Here is a 23355-nt window from a genome sequence, read left to right as displayed (position 1 = left end):
CGTTCTAATAAAACAACATGTATAAGGCGATCACAATCTACAAAAGTAATAGGGGAATATATGGATGACTTTGGCCTCGTCGACAGCTGGAGACTTAAAAACCCAAATAAGAAGGAATTTACCTTATTTTCCGCTGTGCACCGGTCATTTTCAAGAGTTGATTTTTTTCTTACAAATAACTCTATTGCTGATAAAACTGTTACAAAAATACATCCTATTATTATTAGCGACCATGCACCAGTCTCCCTTTCACTACAAGTTGATAATACCTTTAAACCACCACCGACATGGCGTTTTAACATCTCACTGCTAAACGACGCAGAATTTGACAAAATTATAAGAAAAGAATGGGCAGACTTTTTGGAAATAAATGACTCTCCAGACCTATCTCCATCTCTTCTCTGGGAAGCTGGGAAAGCAGTAATTAGAGGTAAAATTATATCATATTCATCTTATAAAAAGAAACAGGATCAAAAATTAGAAAAAGACTTGGAAGATAAAATTAAACAACTGACAGATGAGTACGCAATAAACCCAAATAACCAAATATGGACTGACTTACAAAATACAAAAATACAGTTAGACGATATGTTAACTAAAAAGACAGAGTTTATAATACAACAATTGAGATACAACAACTTTGAATATAATAACAAATCAGGTAAATTTCTTGCAAACCAACTTCAACGTAATCGGGAAAAATCGCTTATAACGGCTATTAAAGGGACAACTGGTGAATGTACACAATCACCAGAAGAAATTAATCAAATTTTTTATAACTATTATCACAACCTATACTCAGAAACTAATAAGCCTCAGTTAACCACTGAATATAAAGATATGTTAGATGCACCACTTACTATAAACGAGTTGTACAGTGCTCTAGATAGTATGCCAAATGGCAAAGCACCTGGCCCGGATGGTTATCCGGCTATATTTTTAAAGCACTTCTGGTCAATGCTTGTTCCACTATTCTTAAGAGTAGTAACAGAAATTAAAACTAATGGTCACATACGCCCACACATGAATACAGCAGCAATTAAACTTTTATTAAAGCCAGAAAAAGACCCCACCCTTCCATCAAGTTACCGTCCGATTTCACTAATTAACACTGATATTAAAATTATCACTAAGGCTTTTACATCTAGATTAGAAACAGTAATCCCGACAATCATTCATAGCGACCAAACAGGCTTTATTATAGAGCGTCACTCTACTAATAATAATAGAAGGCTCTTTAACCTTATTAGTATGTCACAGCGGTATGATAAAAAGGCAGTTATTATATCATTGGATGCAGAAAAAGCTTTTGATAAAGTTAACTGGTCCTTCCTCTTTGCTGTTTTAAATAAATTTGGCTTTGGGAAGTCATTTATTCACTGGGTGTCAGTATTATATGATTCTCCTAAAGCTACTGTTACTACTAATGGGATTATATCTCAGAGTTTTACTCTACAGAGAGGCACAAGACAGGGATGCCCACTGTCCCCTTTATTATTTGCAATATTTATTGAGCCGCTTGCATTAGCCATACACCAGGAAAGAAGGATTCAAGGAATTCACTCTGGGGTAACAAAACACAAAATTAATCTATATGCCGATGATATGTTACTTTATTTAGAAAAGCTATTTCGTTAGGGGAAGTATTTAACTTAATAACTAAATTCTCACAGTTATCAGATTATTCTATTAACTGGACAAAATCAACACTTCTACCTATTACAGAAAATTCATGGCACCCTGCAAGCCAGGACCCACACTACTCATTTCTTATAGGTTATTTAAAATACTTAGGCATAAAAATTTCACCTAAATTAACTGATTTAATTAATTTAAACTTTACTCCACTTCTGCATAGCATTTATAGTAACTTGGAGCGCTGGAATAATCTTCCTATTTCTCTAATAGGACGAATAGCCACTATTAAAATGAAAGTTTTACCCAAAATAAACTATTTTTTCTCAATGATTCCATTTAAACCTACGGCTAACTGGTTCCAGTTGTTGGACTCAGCCGTTACAAAATTTTACTGGAATAAAAAAAAAGCAAAGATTAGTCTATCTACTCTTCAGAAAAATAAATCCAAAGGAGGTCTAGAGCCACCAAATTTTATGCACTACTATATAGCCAACCAGCTACAATATATTATTTTATGGGCACAACCCAATAGAGATACTAACTGTTGGCTGGAACTAGAACAGAAGGATTGTAATAACCTCAGACTCCTAGATTTACTCTTTATTACAACATCGATTAAGCGACATAACTGTTTTAAAAATCCAATGATTTTCGCCACCCTGACTGCCTGGTGGAAGGCACTAGAAATTACAAAAGCCCAAGTGGAGCCCTGTGGGCTTTCTCTCCTATGGCATAACCCCGACTTTCAAATTAACAACCAATCGTTTTATTTGAGTGTGTGGGAGCAGAAAGGAATTACACATCTCCACCATTTCTTCTCAGATAATATGTTTATATCATATACATCCTTGCTCCAAAAATACAAAATAAAAAACGGAAATTTTTTACATTATTTGCAAGTTAAAAGTATGATAAAGAAACCAATTCCAACACTTCAGGGTACCCTTTAACCGCCTGTTTTAGCTAAAGATATTACCAAGCTTTCTCCGACAACAACAAAACAACTCTCAAAAATATATAAGTTACTTTCATATACTGATAAAACGTCTTTACCCATCTCGAAATGGGAAACAGACTTGTCTATAGCTCCGGAATCTGACTTTTGGATTCAAGTTTGTGAAAACGTTTTTAAAATGACAAAACAAACAAATTTACAACTTATCCAATATAAAATGATTCACAGAACATACATTACTCAATATATGATGAAGAAAATGGGACTCTCAGACGCCGACATTTGTCTCCAGTGTTTACAAAACACTACAGACACTTATTTTCATGCTTTATGGTTATGTACTCCGGTTATGTGTTTCTGGACTAAAGTCTTAGAAAAACTTTCCGCTGTCTTGGACTGTAGGATACCGTTCTCTCCAAACTTGTGTTTGCTAGGTGACTTAACAACAACTGACTTACCACATAAACAATTTCAATCTATACTTGTAGCCCTTACTATCGCAAAAAAAACAATTATTGTTAACTGGAAAAATAAACAAACTCTGAATATCGACCAATGGTCTAACCTCCTCATAAATCACATTTTAATGGAAAAAATATCTGCCTCAAATAAAAACCAAATGTCAAAATTTAAAGAAACATGGTCTACGTATATATAATTTTTTAACCTAAACCTGGTTACTTAATTCTGTGGAAACACCGTCTTCACCCTACAACTCCCCTCCAATTTTAATGCACCACACAACTGGGGGGGGGGGGGGGGGGGCTTGTGGGGGTGCCATCGGTTGGGGACCGCGGTATAGAGCAGTGCTGCGGTCCCCTGTCCGTGTGCCGCCCCCCCCCCCCACCCCCTAGCTTTTTGGGGCTGGGTTGGGGTGGATGGCGGGGGTGGGTTGGGGGCAGGGGGTCGTGGGGGGTGCGGGGGTTGGGGGCCGGTGGGGTGCCTGGCGGGCCTGCAGTGCCCCGTCCTGCTGCGTTGGGTCGGGGGCGCGGGCCGTGTTGGGGTGGGGGGCGCTCCTGCTCCTGGGTTTGCTCTCCGGCCGGTGGCCCTGGCGGGGCCCGGGAGTCGTCCTTTGGCACTGCCGCGGCCTGGGGGGCCCTGAGGTGTTGCGCTTGCTCTGTCCTGGCAGGGGTCGACGGCTCCCCTGCCAGGTGGAGATTTTCATGCATGCCAGATCCACCACACCAGCATCTATCGAAACTCAGACACAATCTGCTTCCTCCTCAAGTCATTGAATCGGTCGGGGCTGATGTCTGTGGATCTCACTCGGCTTCGTCTGTCCTTCCTTCCTTTCCTCAGTCTCTCCTTCGGTCTCTTGAGGTCTCCCTGATTTTTTTTTAATGGATTTGTTGGAATTTAGATGTTTCTTGGGTTGGGGAAGAATTTTGGTGGGTGGCCCGGTGGGTGGTGTCTGGTCGGTGCTGGATTTCACCTTCCTTGGTTTTCTTTGGTCCCCTCGGGTCTCCTGACGGCGGTGTTCGGTTTAGGTGAACGGTATGGGATTTTTTCTAATAGGTTTTTGGTGAGCTAACAAATACACGCACGCACATACACATACTCACCCACATACAAAAATATATATATATATATTTATATGTATATGTATATGTATATATATATATATATATATATATATATATATATATATATATATATATATATATGTATATATATATGTATATGTATATGTATATATATAAAAAAAATATTAAAAAAATAAAGAGCAATGATGATGACATTACCGAGTGAACAATACTGAGCTCTTTAAGAAAAAAAAGAAGAAAAAAAATTTTTTTAGTCAACACTACAATAATCACTGCACAAATAGGTCAGTCAGATAAACGCCCGTCTTCCGACCAGACAGACCGGGTCCGTGTCTCACTTTTGAATTTTTGCGCTATTTAACATGGCCGATTGAAGTGGCTAAACTAAAACACACGTAACACTTGGTCATAATTTGGCAGCTTTTAAAAACGACCTATGTGGTCGTATTTATTGGAGGACTGTCTCCATACAGCAGTAGCTGCGTGGCACATACAGTATATCCTAACCCGACGACAAAGGATTTAACCAAACAACAAAATAACCACATACTGTAATTTTGTTTTATTTTTTTCTGTGCAAAGAGCTCTCACTGACGGCACAAAACTCAGCAAACCAACATTAAGTGCAAGCACTTATTTTGTTTGTTTATTTTTTTATTTTTGGTCTCACAAAAATCAACTCACCTAAAATGTTTACATTATAACGGTACAATGTTTATTATGCATATCATTCCAAAATCACACAAAATAAATAAATATAAGGGCCTCTCATTTTGTAGTTTAAGGCAATATTAATGCCCAATTCACACCGACTGCAGAACGGACACGAGCGTTTTCTGTACGGCATCCGCACAGACTGCAATTCACACCGCGTGCGTTGCGTGAGTTGTCCGTGTCCGGAAATCTGCACTCGCCAGACCACAAGTTCACGGGGATTCACGCTGGAGAGTGTCATGTCTGGGAAGATCTGGTTTTGGTTGAGGGTCCCGATTGGTCCTGAGTGGGTTCCAGCCCTTCCGCAGGTTGACCAATCCGGGCCCTCAGCCACTTGTGCCTGGCCCCAGGTGTGGCTCGTTACCCAATTAGTGTGGGTGTATTTAGTTCCCGGGTGGTGATCAGTCAGCGTGGGATCATTGCCGCTTGTCACGGTCACCCCCGGAGTTCCGGCTGTCATTTTGATTTTGTATCTTTTCAGTTTGTTGTTTAGTTAGCATTAACCAGTACCCTGGTTAGTGTTTTCTGTAAAATAAAGCACGCCAGTTTCGCCCGCACTCCTGCTGTGGTTCTCCTGCCTCCCTGCATTTTGGGTCCTCCACTTCACACACCGACAGACACCACGCCGGTCCGTGACCACACCGTGACAGAGAGTTGAGTCCACGTGATAACAACTGTGTAGATAAAGTTCTATTTGTAAACAATAGCCATGCTTGCCTGTTGTCACATCAATAGTATAAAAATAGTGTTATTTTGTCATGTTAAATTTATTCTGAGCTCTTTTTTTTTTTGTCTTTTAAATGTCCGACTCATGTCGTGGTATGTAGCTGTAGGTGATATTACAATTAAGGTTACAGACATACTCGCAGTTCGGCACCTGCAAATTTTCATATTCACAGATGTTATTTCCCCCATTTTACCCCTAGCTTTTGGGAAACATGTATTGAATGACCATTAGAATAATTTTTGGGGTTCGTTAAAAGCAAACAAAGTGTTTTAATTTGCCCATTCAGTTGTCCATGGCTGGTTTAAACAGTAACAGATTTAGGACCTTTAAATTGTCAATAATGTTGAAAGTCTTTCTTTTTAGGAATATGCATGATCAAGTGTATTTTTAGGAAACAAACAATGCAGATGAATTCAACACTAACAATGTTAATTATTAGTTATAATTGCGATTATTTTAACCTATGGTTTGCAATTAAGGTCAACTTGACTAGACAGAAGCTGAGCTGCACAGTGTTTGTTTATGGACAAAAGCGTGAGACAGTTGCACTTCTTGTCCCTGTGTGGGAACCTTAATAAGCACCCCGTCATATCACATACAGTAATTGCTGTAAAAAATGTATCTTTATTTTGGGGTGAGAAACTCAAAACTGCGGGCCTTTAATTTGACACCTGTATTTTACGACACTAATTGGTGATCTATTGTGATTTCTGGGATCTGCAAAAGCAAAAAAAATTCAAACAGAAAAGCTACTGTTTGCTCTACTGTAGTGACAGACAGAAGGGGCTCAGATCTAACCAAATTTCCACTCACCGGAGCAAATGCCTATCAGATCAGACACATTAAGAGGCTAATTGTCTCCCTCGGGTTGGACTGTTGATTATGTGAGCCACTGCGCAATCCAGTGAAGCAGCACTGAAAATAAAGGCCAAGCCACGTTGACGCATTTCGACAGCAGCATTCCTGTTTTTGGAAAGAAAATGAGACACTGCAAGAATTTTTTTTTTTTTTAATTCTTCACTCGGGAGAAGGGTCGGTGCACTTCAAGTGAGATCGTTATATTTCACACCAGCCTGACGTCTACTAAATGGTATATCCTTTTCATGGAAACCAAACATGTCTGCTATTCTCATTTTAGCTCAGGTGACAGGTCAACATTTAACACCACTTTAATACCACCCTCCCCCCTGTGAAAAAACAAAACGGATTTCTCTTCTTTGTAGCCAATGTGTGTCTTTATTTCCCAAAACAATTGTGCCATGATGGGATTATGCATTGTGTGTACAGCTGCAGTCAGGATTAGAGATGACGAGGGATGATGGCAGAAGAGCAAACACCATTGTAAGCAACTGCACAACACCGGGCCCTCGCATCACAAACAGGCTTGGACCGCTGTGTGGCAATTACATGATGACTTTTATCCACGCTGAAATACAAATCTATCAAAGGAAAGGGGGTATAGAATAATAATGGAGAAAGAAATGTCAACAACGTGGCTGTGATTAAGTCCTATCCCAAATCCCTGAATAGCATGTGCTTTATGTATTGTGTGGAAACAAAACAGCTGTCAGCTTCTCTTCTCTTGCTCGTATTATTTTTTTGATTTTTGTGACTGCCAGGTACGTGTAGGCGGGCAGGCAACAAGCATTGACTGTCAGAAGCGGCACGTGCTGACTGGATTTGCGAGACACGCCATTATCACGACTCGCACCTCGGGCAAGCGTGCCCAGACGAGAGCAGAGCGCCGTGATAACAGGGAGCGCGGCGGGTTCACATGCGCCGAGTAAGAAGCTGCAGATGAGGCTCCGATGGAGAGGAGCATCGTGGGAACGAAGACGGGCGGGCTGAGTGTTGCTACAACTCTTTACAATTTTTTAGGGTCATCCAAGTCAGTGACAAAACAGTGCAGCTGTGCAGTGAAGTCGCTATTTTTATGCACAACGTGTAAATACGGTGTAACCCTAAAATGGTGTTCTTATTTCAGGAGTCTGGGTAAAGAAATAGATGAAAGTTTCTGACGATTTCTGGCGTGAGCAAAGACGGTAGGACAGGATTTCAAGCTTGCTCGGTTAATTGCGCCTCTCTCTCTCTTCATCATGTAAAACTAAAATACAATACCAAAATTAATCATTCACAAAACAAATATTAGTCACATGCAAATATATAAAAATGCAATTGGCAAACAACATGTTATAACGAAGACCTCATAGGTTCATAACCTCAAAATAAACATGTTTGAACCTTTGCAAACTCGCTATATGTTGGTTAGCATAATGCCGCATTTGAATTTTCAGATTCAAGTCATATGTGTGACGTATGTAACACGTGTCGTCATGTGTAGGGTTGCCACCTTGGATTTTGTGAAAAAAAGGGGACACCTGACCAAGCTCGGGTACTTAACAGTCAAGCCTGAAATTATTCATATCCCCGGCAAATTTTGAATATGTGGACATTTTAGCATGACAAAATCCCAAAACACACAGCAAAAGTGGTTAAGAAATGGTTCGAGGACAAAAATATTAACATTTTGCAGTGGCCCAGACAGTCCAGACTTGAATTCAGAAACTACAGATCAGGGTGATGACAAGAAGAGCTCATTGCTAAAGATGAATGGGCAAAAATATCAGCTGAGTCATGCAAAAAGCTGATCAGCAAATATAGGTTGCATTTTATTTGCTGTAATAGCCAATAAAGGCTTTTATATTGATTTTTGAGGAGAAAAGTATGAATAATTATGGACGTGCCACTTTCTGTTCAAATGTATATAAAAGCTGAGAATCCCCCCCCCCCCCCCCCCCCACAGAGAGAGCGAGAGATAGACTGCAATGCAATGTATGTCCCTCATCACAAAACTGAACTTAGTGTTATGTTCATTATTCAGCTAGTCACACAGACTGTAAACTACAAACAAGGCATACACTCTAAAAAAACAAAACAATAAGATACAAACACGTCATGGCAACGTGTATGTACTATTCTAGAAAAACCTTATCCACAATTACGTACGTACGGTTCTATACAAAGCCACCATGTGATACAAGTGTTGATATACATACCGGTACCTTCTTGTTAACATTTTTTGTTCAAATTGATGTAGAAATGTCTGAAAATCCCGCTGTTCTTCTCTGCACTCTTTCGTCGTGACTCACCGACTTCCCTGGCTTCCGTGAGAGGAGGACTGAAATTACTGTAAAGCACAAGGGCTTAGCTTTTAGACACCATTGGAATTTTTGTCAGAGTGACGGTAATCCAAAATGCATCTACGGAAATATTCCGCCGGCGGCATGCTCAGTAGAAAAGCGTTCCATAGTAGCGCAGGGGACATTTTTAGACTACAGAATTAAGAAAATCAAAATGGCTTTTGTCATTCTTCCTTAAAAAAATAAAAATAAAAAAGAAGGGAATTGCGTCCTGGGAGAGCTTTTTTATTTTCCCAGGACAGCTGGTAAAAAAAAGAAGAGAGATCAATTCTGGGAACAATTATTTATCCAGCTAATGAGCATGTCCAGCTATTAGCAATCAGTCAATAAAGCCTAGCTAGGCAGTGTATCAACGCCTTTGTCTTTGTTACTTTATTGCTGGCCTCTCACGCCATCACAGCAGCATACAAAGGCTATTTGGCCAGACAGGAAATTATAGGTTAGCTTAGCGCTACGCTAGCTGTTGGTGCAACACAATAGGCCTACAGATGGATATACTGGACCAAAGCAAGAAAAACACCCTGGATTCCTCTTTTGGCCAGGGTATAATGAGGGATCATAGAAGATGAAGTAAGCTATTTTAAATTAAATAGGAAAAAGCTTTTCGTAGGATGACGCTGCTCAGTGAATGAATGTGGCTGAATCCGCATGGTGTAGAGGAGTGCTGCATAATTTCACTCCACTGACCATTTTGATCAAGTTGGATTTTTCATTTGTTGGACTATGAAGTGTTTCTCAGGAAAAGTACAATAAATAACTGATTCAAGTTCATTCGGTACACGACCATGAACACAAATAGTGGATTTTGGGGGACGCGCCCTTCTACTTACTTTTTTTTTTTGGTTGCACGAAACAACACCTCCAAAAACACTTGTCTCTCCATGTACAAACATTGCTCTAAAATCACCTCAGAAAAAAAATCTTGTCAAGTGATTACATTGGAGCAGGTTGCTTTTAGCATGAAAAATAACTAGATTAGCTATGCTAAAAAGGGGCGTGCGTCCCTGGAAAAATACTGTGTGACCTGTGACCATTGCTTTTGCAGGCTATTTTATCACTTAATCATCATTTATTTACATCTTTCTTGTTTTGTCGACATAAGGGGAAAGGGGGTGATTTTTTCTCTTGAAGCTTTGACATTGCTTATTTCTTTTGTGTGTGTTTCAAAGAATTTTACCTGCGTCAGCTTTAGTAAATTATACAGTACTGTATATGGAAACATTTAATTCAACAGGGATTTGAAGGGTGCTACCGTGTTTTGGATGAGAATTTGATTTGGGTTCATCTTGTGCATCAGGGGTTAGGAGATTGATGTGATGACTTGATTGTTAATTTGCGTTTTATGTTTTTATTCTTCCGTGAGTCAATTCTAACTGTAAAATAACAAAAAGGAAACTGCAAAGTCATTGATTAGTTGGGACAGTATCCAGCCAGCAAGTGGCAGAGGAAAACTCATCGTGTGTGCGTGTGTGTGTGTTTTCTCATTGGCGAGCGAAACAGTGCCAAGGGAGAAACACTGAGTCACACTGACGATAGGAAAGGGATCAAGGGAGCGAGTCACTCATTAACACACCACGCCAACGTCATCCCGCTCTCATTCCAACCAAAACCACCCACGAGCAAAGCAGTAACCTCCATCAGAGTGTCAGAGGAGCTTATCCATAATTGGCAAAGCAGGCTATGGCAGTGAATCAAGCACTTATTCACAGCAGTCACCGTGTGTTATGCAGAGCAGCTCGTCGGAGAAAGTGCTTAAAAGCTTCTGAAAATGACCACCTTTCACAATCCACGTCTTCATGCAGTCTGCGATTTGTTCTTCACACATTGAATAGAAAATGTCTCATGTTCCCCTGAGATCAGTCGGTTGCTACAGATTGACAAAACTACAACAATAACCTTGTGTGTATGTGAATTGATCATTATCTAACCTGTATACCATTTTGAGGCTGAATGATACATCCTATCCCCCATACAGGCAAAAAGCTTTGCATGCAATTACTAAATTAGTCGAGGAATTAATTTCAACCCAGTGAACTGACACAGAAACGCACTGAATGGCTAATCGGGGAGAGGGATGGCTGAAAGTCCTCAGGAATTCAAACTTTAATGGATTAATCATGTCAAGTCCCGCAAGTGGTTTGCATGGCAATAACTCTAGAGAAATTCAGTTGTTCACAGAGTAGGTCTACTAGCTCTGATTTGTTTGTACAAGTATACTATAATTAAAAAAAAAAAATCTCCTTTATCTTCAAAGCAAAAAAAAGAAATAAATGCACATAAGCTGAGGTCGAGTGAGGTGCATTGGTGACACACACAGCATAACCGTAAAAATGGATCGGGAAATGATCCAGTGTGCAGTCATGTGTTCACAAAAATGCCATCACAAATATGTCAGCTGACATTCAAAATACACACACCCTGTGAAAGTACCTGAAGCACAACCATATCTCGTCATGATGACGCACGCACAAACGAGGAGAAAACAGGCAAGCTCAATGAAGACTGGTAATTATGCAGTCCTTTAAGCAAAGCAAATGACCAGAACTTTGTGCAGCTTGATTGTAGCGGAAAGAATAGCAGCATTAAAAGTAATCTACAACCTGAGTCATTACCCAGGGCGCCTGCATCATGTTGATATGTGCTTCTCCAATCAGCACTTGCTGAAGAGGGAGCCTGGCAGCTGCATCCTAGTGGAAGGCAGGGAAAAAATGAGGTCAATCAAATTTTCAATTGCCTAGTTAACGTCAATATGGGAAAGCAGGAAAACAAAATAACTTGCAAATTATATATCAATGCTAGTAAAAACTGAAGGTGGCAAATGTGGTGAGCAGCACGGTGACGTTGTGCGCTTGGAGCTCAGTTTGGATCATTTTGTGGATTTTGCATGCTCTCATTGCTTGTTTGTTGTTTGACGCTTTCTTCCGACATTGTGCCTTGACTTTTGCCAATGGTCAGCTGAGAAATGCTCTGGGCCTGAAAAGTACTTGGAATGTGATGGATGAATAGATGATGTAGCAATTTTTAACTTTACAGTTGGTCCGATCAAAAAATATAGGGGTCTTTTGAGCCGTGCTTTGTCTGGCCCCTCACCTAGGACCTGTTTGCTATGGGTGACAACATAGCTCCTAGAATCATTGGGACGCACAAACCCCTCCACCATGGTAAGGTGCCGGCTCACAGAGGGGTGAAAATGGTTCCTAATCCCCATTTTAAAATAAATAGCTTGGGATTTTTCACTATAGTTAAATTTTTGTTTTTAAATTTATTCAGTTGTAATTAGTTTTTAGAGCTTTTTTTTTTTAAATGCTTCGTTTTTGTTACATTTTATTAAGTTTTTAAGTTGTTTTTTTTCATTATTATTATTTTGATATATTGAGTAATTGTAAAGTGCTAGTTGAACAAAAGGTGTTGTGTCATAAAGAAATTCCAAACAACTTTTTGACCTTCCTTCCTTTGTATGAATACACAACAACACCAACATAATCCATTTAAAATGAGCCCCATGAGCTCATGTATGATATTAATTGAAAAAGATTTAAATGAAGGACATTTTAACTATAAATGCAGTTAGTTATAGTTTTATTAATGTGTAACGAATATTGCCCATCACCCTCAATTGTTTTCTTATTTGCCCTTTAAACACTTCCCAAAAGGCGCGTGTCTGTTCCTGCCGAGAGCCGACCCACCTACCTTCCGCTTTCTGAATCACGTAGCGTCCCGCCGACCCGGTTCCACGACGGCTGTTAGGGCACCGAGCCGCTGCGCGCCAGCGACCCATTTCTGTTCCAGACGTGCGCCAGAGACATCCCACAGCACCCAAACCAACTTACTGCGGCCTCTCAACCACGCAAGCACATCACCACCAACCGGGACTTGTGCCAGCCAAGGACGTGCCACGGCCTCTACGCCGCGCGCGCACCTCTCCACTAACCAGGGACCTGCAGCGGCCTCTCAGTGGTTCGCCCATCACCATCAGCCAGAGACTCCAGTGCAGTATTCCAGCTGCGCGTGCGCCGGCCGCCCAGATCGCCTCCAACGGAGTTTTCTTCAACTGAGGATCGACGCTCGCCGAGTCCCTCTTTCTCCCGAGCACCTGAACTAGTCCGTAAGTGCACCTTCATTGCAATTTGACCATATACCACTGGCGCATGCTTTGATTCATATATAAAAGGATTGACAGGTGAAAACGCTTCCATTCCATTCATTCCCTTTTTATCTTAGTTTGTTAGATTGCATGTTTTCTTTTTACATTTGATTCACATTTTTCATTCCTTTTCATTGATAGGTTAGGCTGTGACGGATATATGTGTGTGTTTACTAAATTAATTTGTTGTCTAGAAATTCAATTTCTGCTGAATCATTTGTGTTTACTGAGTGGATTAGTAATTATCTTATGAAAGCAAATAACTCCATGATTAACTAAAGTAGCAACTTCAGATTATGAATACTTGATAATAGGATTTTTATCATTTATTTTGCTCCTACAAACAAGCAAAGTCAATGTGGTGCCCCCAGAGGTTGCTGAGGAAATTACAACTCCCCTCAGTACCGTCTAAATTTCTCATGGTTTTAGTTAGTTTGCGTTTAAAAATATATATATATTTCACATTCACAACAGCCCACCATGGGAGACCACAATTACGATGTCTCTTGTGACTAAAAATAGTTGGACACTCCTGCTTTAGACATTCCACAATAATCCATAATAGTTAAGTTACTGTTGATGCAATGGGACCCCTGTCTGGAATACAGTAGTAGCATGGTAGTGTAATGTGGTAGTATAGTCGAAGTTGAGGCAAACATTAAAAATAAATGCCCTGAATGCATATAATGAGCGAAAACAACCTTGCTCAGGGGAGCGAACACAGTGTATGTACGGCATGTTCCTCCTAAATCCTGTTGCGTGCCTTCCTCACCTGCTATGCATCTCCCCGGGCAAGGTGGCAGAGGTCATGAGCGCTGGCTGCATGGTGGACCTGACACGAAAGCAAAGAGCCACAGGGAGAAACTAGGACGAACAACAACACCATCATCATAATCAGCACATCTTTATCTGCAGGACTTCTATTTTGTGTAACCGTAGAGACAATAATGGTGGAGGGCACTTGCACTCAAGGCTTGTGCAGTGTTGGGGTCAAACATCAAAAGAGCAGCTTTGAAATGAGTTCAAATATGACACATGTTGCACACATTAAAAATACATTGCTTCTCTATGGAAAGAAGTACATAATCCTAATAATGTTCTTAAGTGCTGACTTTCAAGTCAGAAATTTTCTTAGCAATGTTCTCTGTGTTTAGGGATGTGACAATATCCAAACATCACGATAAGATAATTATCACAATATTGTGGAGAGCAATAATAAAGATATAAAAAAAAGGTCACAATATTGTAAGAAAGAAAGAAAAAAAGAGCTCATACTAAAAAAAACACACACAATATTGTGCTTTTGTACATAACAGCAATACATACAAACCACCTACAATCTCTAATAACACTTAATATTGAGGCACTTACTTGCTCATGCACGCACACATTGAGTTCCTCCACATATTGACTCGGTCACAAGCATATTACGTTCCCCTTCATCTGACCATTAGCGTGGATTTTAAACATAGAAGGGCCAAAACATGCCTTGTGAAAATTAAACTGCACTGACTTTTTTTTTTTACAGATGTGCTGCTTTTAATATCGTGACATGACAATGACAATATTGTGGCAGTTTTAATATTGCAATATCGCGATATTGCCATTATCGTTACATCCCTAACCCCAACTAGTCTAAACACTCATGGTATGTATTCTTATTGCGTTTGTGGAATATGAATTAAGCAGAACAATCCACCCGTTTTTTTCTATCTCAGGGGGCGGCAATTTTGTCTTGTACAGCCACTTGCTGTCAACTGAAAACTAAGTGCCTAAGGGATCAGGTAATGACCGTCATGGATCACCTGTTTTCTGGGTTTTGTCATGTGATGTCATTTTCAGCCGACAGCATGTGTAGGCAAAATGGCTGCCCACTGAGATAAATATTGCTGCATTCGAGGAAAGTGGGAAGTCAGACTTTTCCGACTTCAAACCAGGAAGTGTGTACGAGAACGCCCCCTTGAACTTGGAAATCCCACTTGCAATGTCGGGGGGAAAAACAGACTTCACGACTGACTTCAATGTGACATCACTCTACAATGGCGACCCCTTCGGAATCACATACCGTGAATGGTAAAACACAATTTACTCGAGTATTAAACTAGATAGCTTTCTTCATTCACAAATATTTAACATAACTTCACGTAACACGTATGTAACAGACTGCCGCAAGTTTGCTGGAGGTCAAAATGTGTTTTGAAGACAAAAACAAAATACAATTTATTACTATCCGCTATTTTGGTTGTTTGCTTTCGCCTCAAACGCTTTCAGGTTGGAACCGCAAAAATTCAACTGGGATAACTACTTCCGACCTTGGAATGTAGCATAAGTCCATATATACTGTAAGTCCTTTCCTGAGATTCATAGAAACAGGTGGATTTCAGTATAATGATCAGGAAGTTAAATGTTATCCAACCCAGAGAATGGATGAACATATTTTAGTATAATTGGAAACTTACCTCTCCCTGCATAAGAAGTTCAAAACATGACCGTCTTAGAATATTTGTCATTACAATTCAAAATGTCTTGAGAAGGGTTTGACTGGGGTCAGACGCAAACTGTGGCAGGCTACCTTTGGCATCTGGGTTATGAGTCATGCATTGGCAGGGGAAAGGTTCGACTCCACGCTTCTGTGACAGCGCACATCATGCATGATCATTCGACACTCGGAGGCGAATGGTGAGCATCCTATTCCGTATTAAGTCAACATACCACATCTCATCCGCACGCTTCTCTCAGCTGCGTCTCACTCATGTGGGTCTCGCGTGACGACATTACTTTGACCCAGTAAACGTAGTCTCATTATTGCATGTCCATGTGTCGCAGGAATGTGGATACATGAGCTTAAATGTGCAAGTGTATCTCACACACACCTCAGGCTTTTGTGCCACACTAGCCCTGATCACAAGGAACACCTCATTTCAGTTCTCTGTGCCACATCAGACGGCAGCAAATGACACCCGGGCACCGAGGAATGAAGAAACGTGAAGCGGGAGTTTCCCTGGAGGAGGTTCTTATTCATATACGCACATCTCCCTGCACCAAAAGATGATTAAATGTGGCACTTCTGCGCCGGATTTTCCGAATGGCTACTTCAGTTGTGCGCCCCGGGCCTAATCACAGACGCATGACAATAGGACCCCTGCGACAGTCAGAGCAAAGCGTAGCCGATTTGATTTCAAGTGGCTGCCAACTGTCTTATCTGCCTCCCCGCTAAACAGCCCCTGTCAATGCAGCTCACGCTAGATTTGAGAATCCTTAAACACAAGTTTCTATTATGTCGTCTGACCATGGAACAGCAGGTTGTGGATTCAATATAAGTGCTACAATTTAACCAAAAAGAAGGAAATGAGCAAAGACTCTCATTAGACAAGGCAAGGGATGAAGTCGTCTTTCATGCTCCGGTCTCGAACAGTATCCACGGTAACATCAAAGACCCCCCGCCCAACTGCTTTAGGCACCAAAATCGAAGAAGGCAAGGCACTCAAAGGATTATTCTCCTCCAGTCGCATGTGGTCACACTCTCCCATCGGTGAGAGACTGCTATGTGTGTGTGTGCGTGTGCGCTCATGCCTGAGGACAGTTGCGGGAGGAAGGACGATTGACAAGTAAAATATAATCAAAGATTTGATCAATATTGAAGAAACTGCTGAACTATAATTTAATCCAGTGTAACGTGAGGGTTCGTTGGTGGTTAATTGAACACTTTATAAAATGAGAAAGCAGAATGGAAACGGATTTCTTCTGGAACAACGCTGTTTGCGAGTCGTCACACACACAGCTACAGCGGCAACATTGTTGAAGTATTGTTGTGCCGCCAGTGGCTTAGAAGATGCTCTGAGGCACACTTTCGTCCACAAGTGGGGCAGAGGATGCCAACACCAGGATAAAGTTGGCTCTCCAAGCGCTCGTGCCTGTGTTGGCGACGCTCCTCACTGGCACGTGTGCGGTCACTTTCTAAGGTGTTGATGGCATGGCGACAGGTGGAAGCCACAGCTCTCGGTTAGTAGCAGTGGTCTCCAGCTGAGAAGGTTGGATGCTACCATTCTTCAGGACAGCATGGAGATGGTCCTTGAATCGCTTCTTCTGTCCACCTTGCGAGCGTCAACCAGACGAAAGTTCACCGTAGAAAATCTGACAAGGGAGGCGATTTTCCGTAACGTGGCCAACCTAGCTAAGTTGACGTTGCACCACGAGTGCTTCGATTCTCCAGAGGCCAGCTCTCTGCAGGATCTGGACGTGTGGTATGCGGTCCTTCCAGGTGATACAGAGGATTCGCTGCAGTCATCTGATGTGGAATGCCTCAAGCTTCCGAACATCTGCTCTGTACAGGGTCCAGGCCTCGCTGCCATAAAGCAGGGTGGAGATGCAGACAGCAGAATACCCTGCGACCTTTGTTTTCAGACAGAGATTCATATTCAATAAAACCCTGTTGCTGAGCTTCCCGAAGGTCGAAGTGACCTGCCGGATGCGGTTTAAAATTTCATCACTGAGCGAGCATGAAGATGACAGGATGCTGCCCAGGTATGTGAAGTGATCTACCTTCACAATGGGTTCTCCCCAACCAGAAAATCCAGGTCAGTCTGACATGCACCAGGTAATGGTTGAAAAAGCACTTCAGTCTTACGGGCATTAATTACCAAACCAGCGCTGCCATATGAGGTGTCAATGATGGAAAGGGTGCACTGAAGGTTCCAGGCCGAGAGAGCAGGGAAAGCAGCATCTTCGGTGTACTGGAGGTCAAAGACCAAGGTAGTGTAAGTCTTGGTCCTGGACTGCAGTCTGCGAAGGTTGAACAGACTACCATCCAACCCATATCTGATGTCACCGTTGTCTGCAGTCTGAGTCTTTGCCGAGAGAGAAGGGTAACGGCTGCCAGGTAGATGTTGAAAATGGCGGGAGCAAGGACACATCATTGCTTGACCCCGACGTTGACGGTGAAAGGCTCAGAGACCAGACCTCCGGCTACCACACGAACATACATGCCTGTGTGGAAGTCTCTCAGAATGATGGTAAACTTGGGTGGGCAGCCGCATATGTGGAAGATAACCCAAAGGAGGTCACGGTTGACAGTGTCAAAGGTCGACGAATGCTACAAAGAGATTGTGATATTGTTCCCGGCATTTCTCCTGAAGGAGGCGGGCAGCGAAGATCATGTCGATGGCGATCCTTCCGGAAGCCGCACTGCAACTCAGGAAAAATGACATCCGCGACAGAATCGAGGAGTCTGATTAGAAGGACCCGGGCAAGGACCTTTCCAGCCATGGCTAAAAGAGAGATACCGCGGTAGTTGTCACATGCTGCTTTGTCCCCTTTCTTCTTGTAGTTAGTGACAATGTTGAGGCAGGGTCTCGGTGTGCCAGACCTTGTTGATGAAGCACTGGAGACGACGTGTCACACAGTAGCCTCCGTACTTAAACATAGAGGGCGACGCGAGATGCTGTGACTATCGCGAGACCTGCAGCGAGACCGGGACTACCCAACATGGCGGCGCGGACTTAGATGATCTAGCTACTACGGACGTCTCGGTCAGTATGCTGGACTCCATAAACAAAAAATAGCTCTTCTGCCTCATCCGCGAGGACGTCAAGGAATTAAAGGTGAGTTTGGAATGCGTTGGCCAACAGGTAAGTGACCTCCAACAAGATAATGCCGAGTTACGTTCTTCACTCGCGGCTGTTTCAGCCGAGTTGGAGATGATTAAAAAGGAGAATAATGCGCTAAAAGAAACAGTTTTGGATGTCCAATCCCGTAGCATGCGGGAGAATTTAATGTTCTCAGGCATATCCGAGAATACCTCTGGCCGAGATTTAAAAAAAATATGACGAAATCGTTAAAAATTCCTCAGGAGACTGTAAATATCTCTTTTCACCGTGTGCTTGGAGCTCATAGAGGCAACAAGCCCCGTCCTATTATCGCTAAGTTTGAGAATTTTAAACAGAAAGAATTTGTTAAAAGTAAAGGACGGGAGCTTAAAGGGACCTCATTTGGAATGAATGACCAATTCCCGAGAGAGATTAATGAGCGGCGAAAGGTACTGTTTCCCATAATGAAACAGAATAGGCAGGAGGGTAAATGGACTACGATGGTCGTTGATAAGCTATACATCGATGGCCAACTATTCTGGAACCCCAACTCCACTCCCTCGCTGTTCTAATTGGCATTGGTGGAACTGAACTTTGTTGGATTATTAGATGTATACATATATATTTGGTTATAAAACTTAAAATATTAATACTTATTATGTATAGGCTATATCATAAATATAATATTAATACATAAGTATATCTAAAACATATTTAAACAAAAATGACTCTTAGGTTACCATTTACTGGTTTACTGGTATTGTTATATGTTTAACCCTCCACCAATTTCCTTCACATCCACCTCCCTCCCCATTTTTACTTACACGTCACCTCTCCATTTACACAAATCACATAAACCACCTAACCACTCTGATTCCATCCTATACCATGCCAATATTGTGTGGCGCTCGCTAACAGGCAAAAATGAAAAAAAAAAATTAGACCATCTCTCAAAATTTAAAGCAGATATTTGTCTACTACAAAAAAAAACACCTACAAAAATCAAAGGAAAACATTTTTTTTTTACAGGAATTTCTGTCAAGTATACTTTGCCTCTTATAAGAGTAGACAAAGAGGAGTTTGTATACTCATACATAAGAATTTATTCTTTACTCTAAATAATACAGTAACAGACCCAGAGGGCCGATACATTATTATTCAGGTAACTATACTTAACAAAGTATATACATTTGGTAATTTAAATGCCTCTAATAATGATGATCCGGCCTTTTTCCATGAATTTTTCTCTCAGCTGTTTGAATTAGCAGCGAACTCTACTATTATTATTGGAGGAGACTTTAACCGTCTTAAATCCGTTAATAGATCGTTTTAATAATACAACATGTATAAGGCGATTACAATCTACTAAAGTAATAGGGGAATATATGGATGATGTTGGCCTCGTCGACAGCTGGAGATTTAAAAACCCAACTAAGAAGGAATTTACCGTATTTTCTGCGGTGCAACGGCCTTTTTCAAGAATAGTTTTTTTTCCTTACAAATAATTAGATTGCTGATAAAATTGGTATAAACATACATCCTATTATTATTAGCGACCATGCACCAGTCTTCCTCACCCTAAAAGTTGATTATACCTTTAAACCACCCCCGACATGGCGTTTTAACATCTCACTGCTAAACGACGCAGAGTTTGACAAAATTATAAGAGAGTGGGCAGACTTTCTGGAAATAAATGACTCTCCAGACTTATCTCCATCTCTTCTCTGGGAAGCTTGGAAAGCGGAATTAGAGGTAAAATTATATCATATTCATCTTATGAAAAGAAACAGGATCAAAAATTTGAAAAAGACTTGGAAGATAAAATTAAACAACTGACGGATGAGTATGCAATAAACCCAAATAACCAAATATGGACTGACTTACAAAATACAAAAATACAGTTAGATGATATGTTATCCAAAAAGACAGAGTTTATAATACAACAATTGAGATACAGCAACTTTGAATATAATAACAAATCAGGTACATTTCTTGCAAACCAACTTCAACGCAATCAGGAAAAATCTCTTATAAAGGCTATTAAAATAGACAACTGGTCAGTGCTTACAATCACCAGAAGAAATTAATAATATTTTTTATAACTATTCTCGCAACCTATACTAACTAACAAGCCTAACCCTGAGCATATTGAGGCATTCCTCAGTAGCTTAAATATACCTCAGTTAACTACTGAATATAAAGATATGTTAGATGCCCCACTTACTATAAACGAGTTGTACAGTGCTCAAGATAGTATGCCTAATGGCAGAGCACCTGGCCCGGATGGTTATCCGGCTATATTTTTTAAGCACTTCTGGTTAATGCTTGCTCCACTATTACTACTACCGCTACTCCGCTGCCCGGCCCCTCTCCGGCACCGATTCCTGGGTGCGGGGGGTCCCCGGGATTTGAGGGGGGGTCGGCTTGTTGGGGGGGGTTCGGTGGTGGCGGTGGGTTTTTCGGTGCTGGGGAGTCGTGGGGGGGAGCGGGAGCTGTGGACCGGTGGGATGCCTGATGGGCCTGCCGTGACCCGTTCTGCTTTGTTGGGCAAATAAATACAAATACAAAAATACAAATAAAAAATCTCTCCCAGGAGAGCGTCCAGGCCTGCCGCCTTGTTGTTCTTCAGGCTTCTACAGGCCTTCAACTTCGACGAACGATGGAGGGTCATCGAGCTTGGCCACAGGAGAAAGAGTGCGCGACCCAGCGTGCAAGGATAACCTGTGTATCCTTGATGAGCAAGGAGCAATCGAAGGACCGGAGGGGCACGCTGGAGCTGCGGGGAGGGCCGTAAATGGTCTTGATAGCGTCGTAAAAATGGTGTGATTTATGCGCGTCGGCGAATCCCTGTATTTCAACAGCTTTTTTTAGCCACCAGTCGTTTTCCATCTGGCGGAGGGATGCTTGGACGGAATGGAGGTGAGAAAACCTCTCACGGTGAACTGGGCAGGATGGATTGTCAACTGCCGCTTTGTGCGCAATGTACTTCTGATTAATTAACTCCCGAATCTGATGAGAGTGTTTATGACTGGAGACGCCAAACACATTGATGGTCGTGTTGAGGAGAGTAGTGCCGATTGAATTTCACTCCTGTGTGATGGCGTCATGTGACGTATCGGTAGAGTGTCTGGGAGTGGCTTTAAGCGCAGCAGCGAGTGCGCCACGGAGCTCAGCCAGCTTCTGTGGGTCTGCAAAAGGAGCACGTTTGATGTATTTCACACCTTGGCGGACCGGAGGGCACACTCGCATGAGCAGGAGTGACCGAATTAGACGGTGGTCAGTCCAACATTCGGCACCTCTGAGGGCTCTGGCGATAAGGACAGCCTGGCGATCTTGTTGCCGGGAGATGACATAGTCAATAAGATGCCAGTGCTTAGACCGTGGCTGCATCCACAATGTTTTTAGTTTGTTGGGCAGCTGAAACATGGTGTTAGTGATGGCAAGCTCGTGTTACGCATAGAGGCTGAGGAGGCGCAGGCCGTTCTCATTACTGTTCCCGACGCCGTGCTTCCCACCATCTTGACCCGCCGATGCAGATGGCCAGTGGCAATGAAGGGTCCAAGACCACTGGTAGAAACGACGAGCTGCAACGCCATGCCAGAGCCTTGTCACTGGTTGGAAACTGCCTCAACGTGGTGAGTGTGCCGCGTGGACAATTGGTGTATGGGTCTCCCTGCCCGTAGACGAGTGCGAACCAACACTAATGAGCTCCATCTGCCCGGGTTTGTGTATCAGGGTTTTCCTTCCCAGTAGGGGTGTGTTGCCCCTCATCATAGGGCACATGGAGGCTTTTATATGGAGGGACCACTTGCCAGGGGGACTCCCAACTCTGCCCTGGTAGGCATGTCGAAAGCTTACAGCACCTGGTATTCCCAGGCGGTCTCCCAGCCAGGTACGAACCAGGTCTGACCCTGCTTAGCTTCCGAGATCGGACGAGATCGGGCGTTTTTCAGGGTAGCATGGCCGTAAACTAACCAATCAGGAGCTAGCAAACTTTAGGCAAATGCAAGTGAATGAGAACAACAGATTCAACATGCCAATTTAGTTACTTATTGTATGAAGATTTTTTTTTTTTTTTTTTTACAAATGAATAAATACCAATTCTGGAAACATAAATGTATAAGTAAATATATATTTTAACAAATTAACTTAAATCTAACTTATTTCTGAACCTTACACAAGTAAAATAAATAAATACATAATAAATAAATAAATAAATAAATAAGCAATAGCTGTTAACATTATTATATAGAAACAGAAAAACATCCAATGTTAACTTAAAGGGGAAGTCAAGTCAAAACGTTTCTTGACAATAATATGTTCTAAGCATCCCCATATAAGCAGCATCCATCGCAGGGGGTGGCCATTTTGTCACTTGCTGTTGGCTGAAAATGACTTCACAGTTGTTCAGGGCTTAGCTTGCGAACGTCATATAATCAACCCCAGAAAACTGGTGAGCTATTATGATCGTTACTGAGCCCTTAGGCACTGTGATTCACGTGATGTCATTTTCAGTCGACAGCAAGTGACAAAATGGCCGGCCGCTGAGAGGGATAAAGACAGGAACATTTTTGACTTGACTGAAGCTCTTGTATAACACATGGATAAGCTTTCTTGATTACAAATGTAAAAAAATTAAAATATATATTGTATGTTAATTTCAAGGAATAAAATAGATGGCAAAAATACTCCCACTATAATTAAGTAGAAGTAATAAAAATATTTGATAAATAGTGAATACTGACTTCATTACTTAAGTTAAAGTAAAAATAAATAAAAAGGCTGAAAAGGTCAAAAGTACAACTTTTTTTAATAATGTCAGAAAATAGTTTTCCTCTTTTATGAACT

At 41.6% G+C, this 23355-nt stretch overlaps 1 pseudogene; it reads right to left on the bottom strand.

Moving 5' to 3' along the window:
- Window positions 1-22358: 22358 nt before the first annotated feature.
- Window positions 22359-22478, bottom strand: LOC147181992 (5S ribosomal RNA; annotated as a pseudogene).
- Between the last annotated feature and the right edge of the window lie 877 nt (window positions 22479-23355).

Source organism: Leptonotus elevatus, chromosome 1 (genome assembly GCF_054856555.1).
Source record: "Leptonotus elevatus isolate MCC_2025b chromosome 1, RoL_Lele_1.0, whole genome shotgun sequence".
Taxonomy (NCBI): domain Eukaryota; kingdom Metazoa; phylum Chordata; class Actinopteri; order Syngnathiformes; family Syngnathidae; genus Leptonotus; species Leptonotus elevatus.
This window is presented reverse-complemented; position numbering and strand designations above follow the sequence as displayed.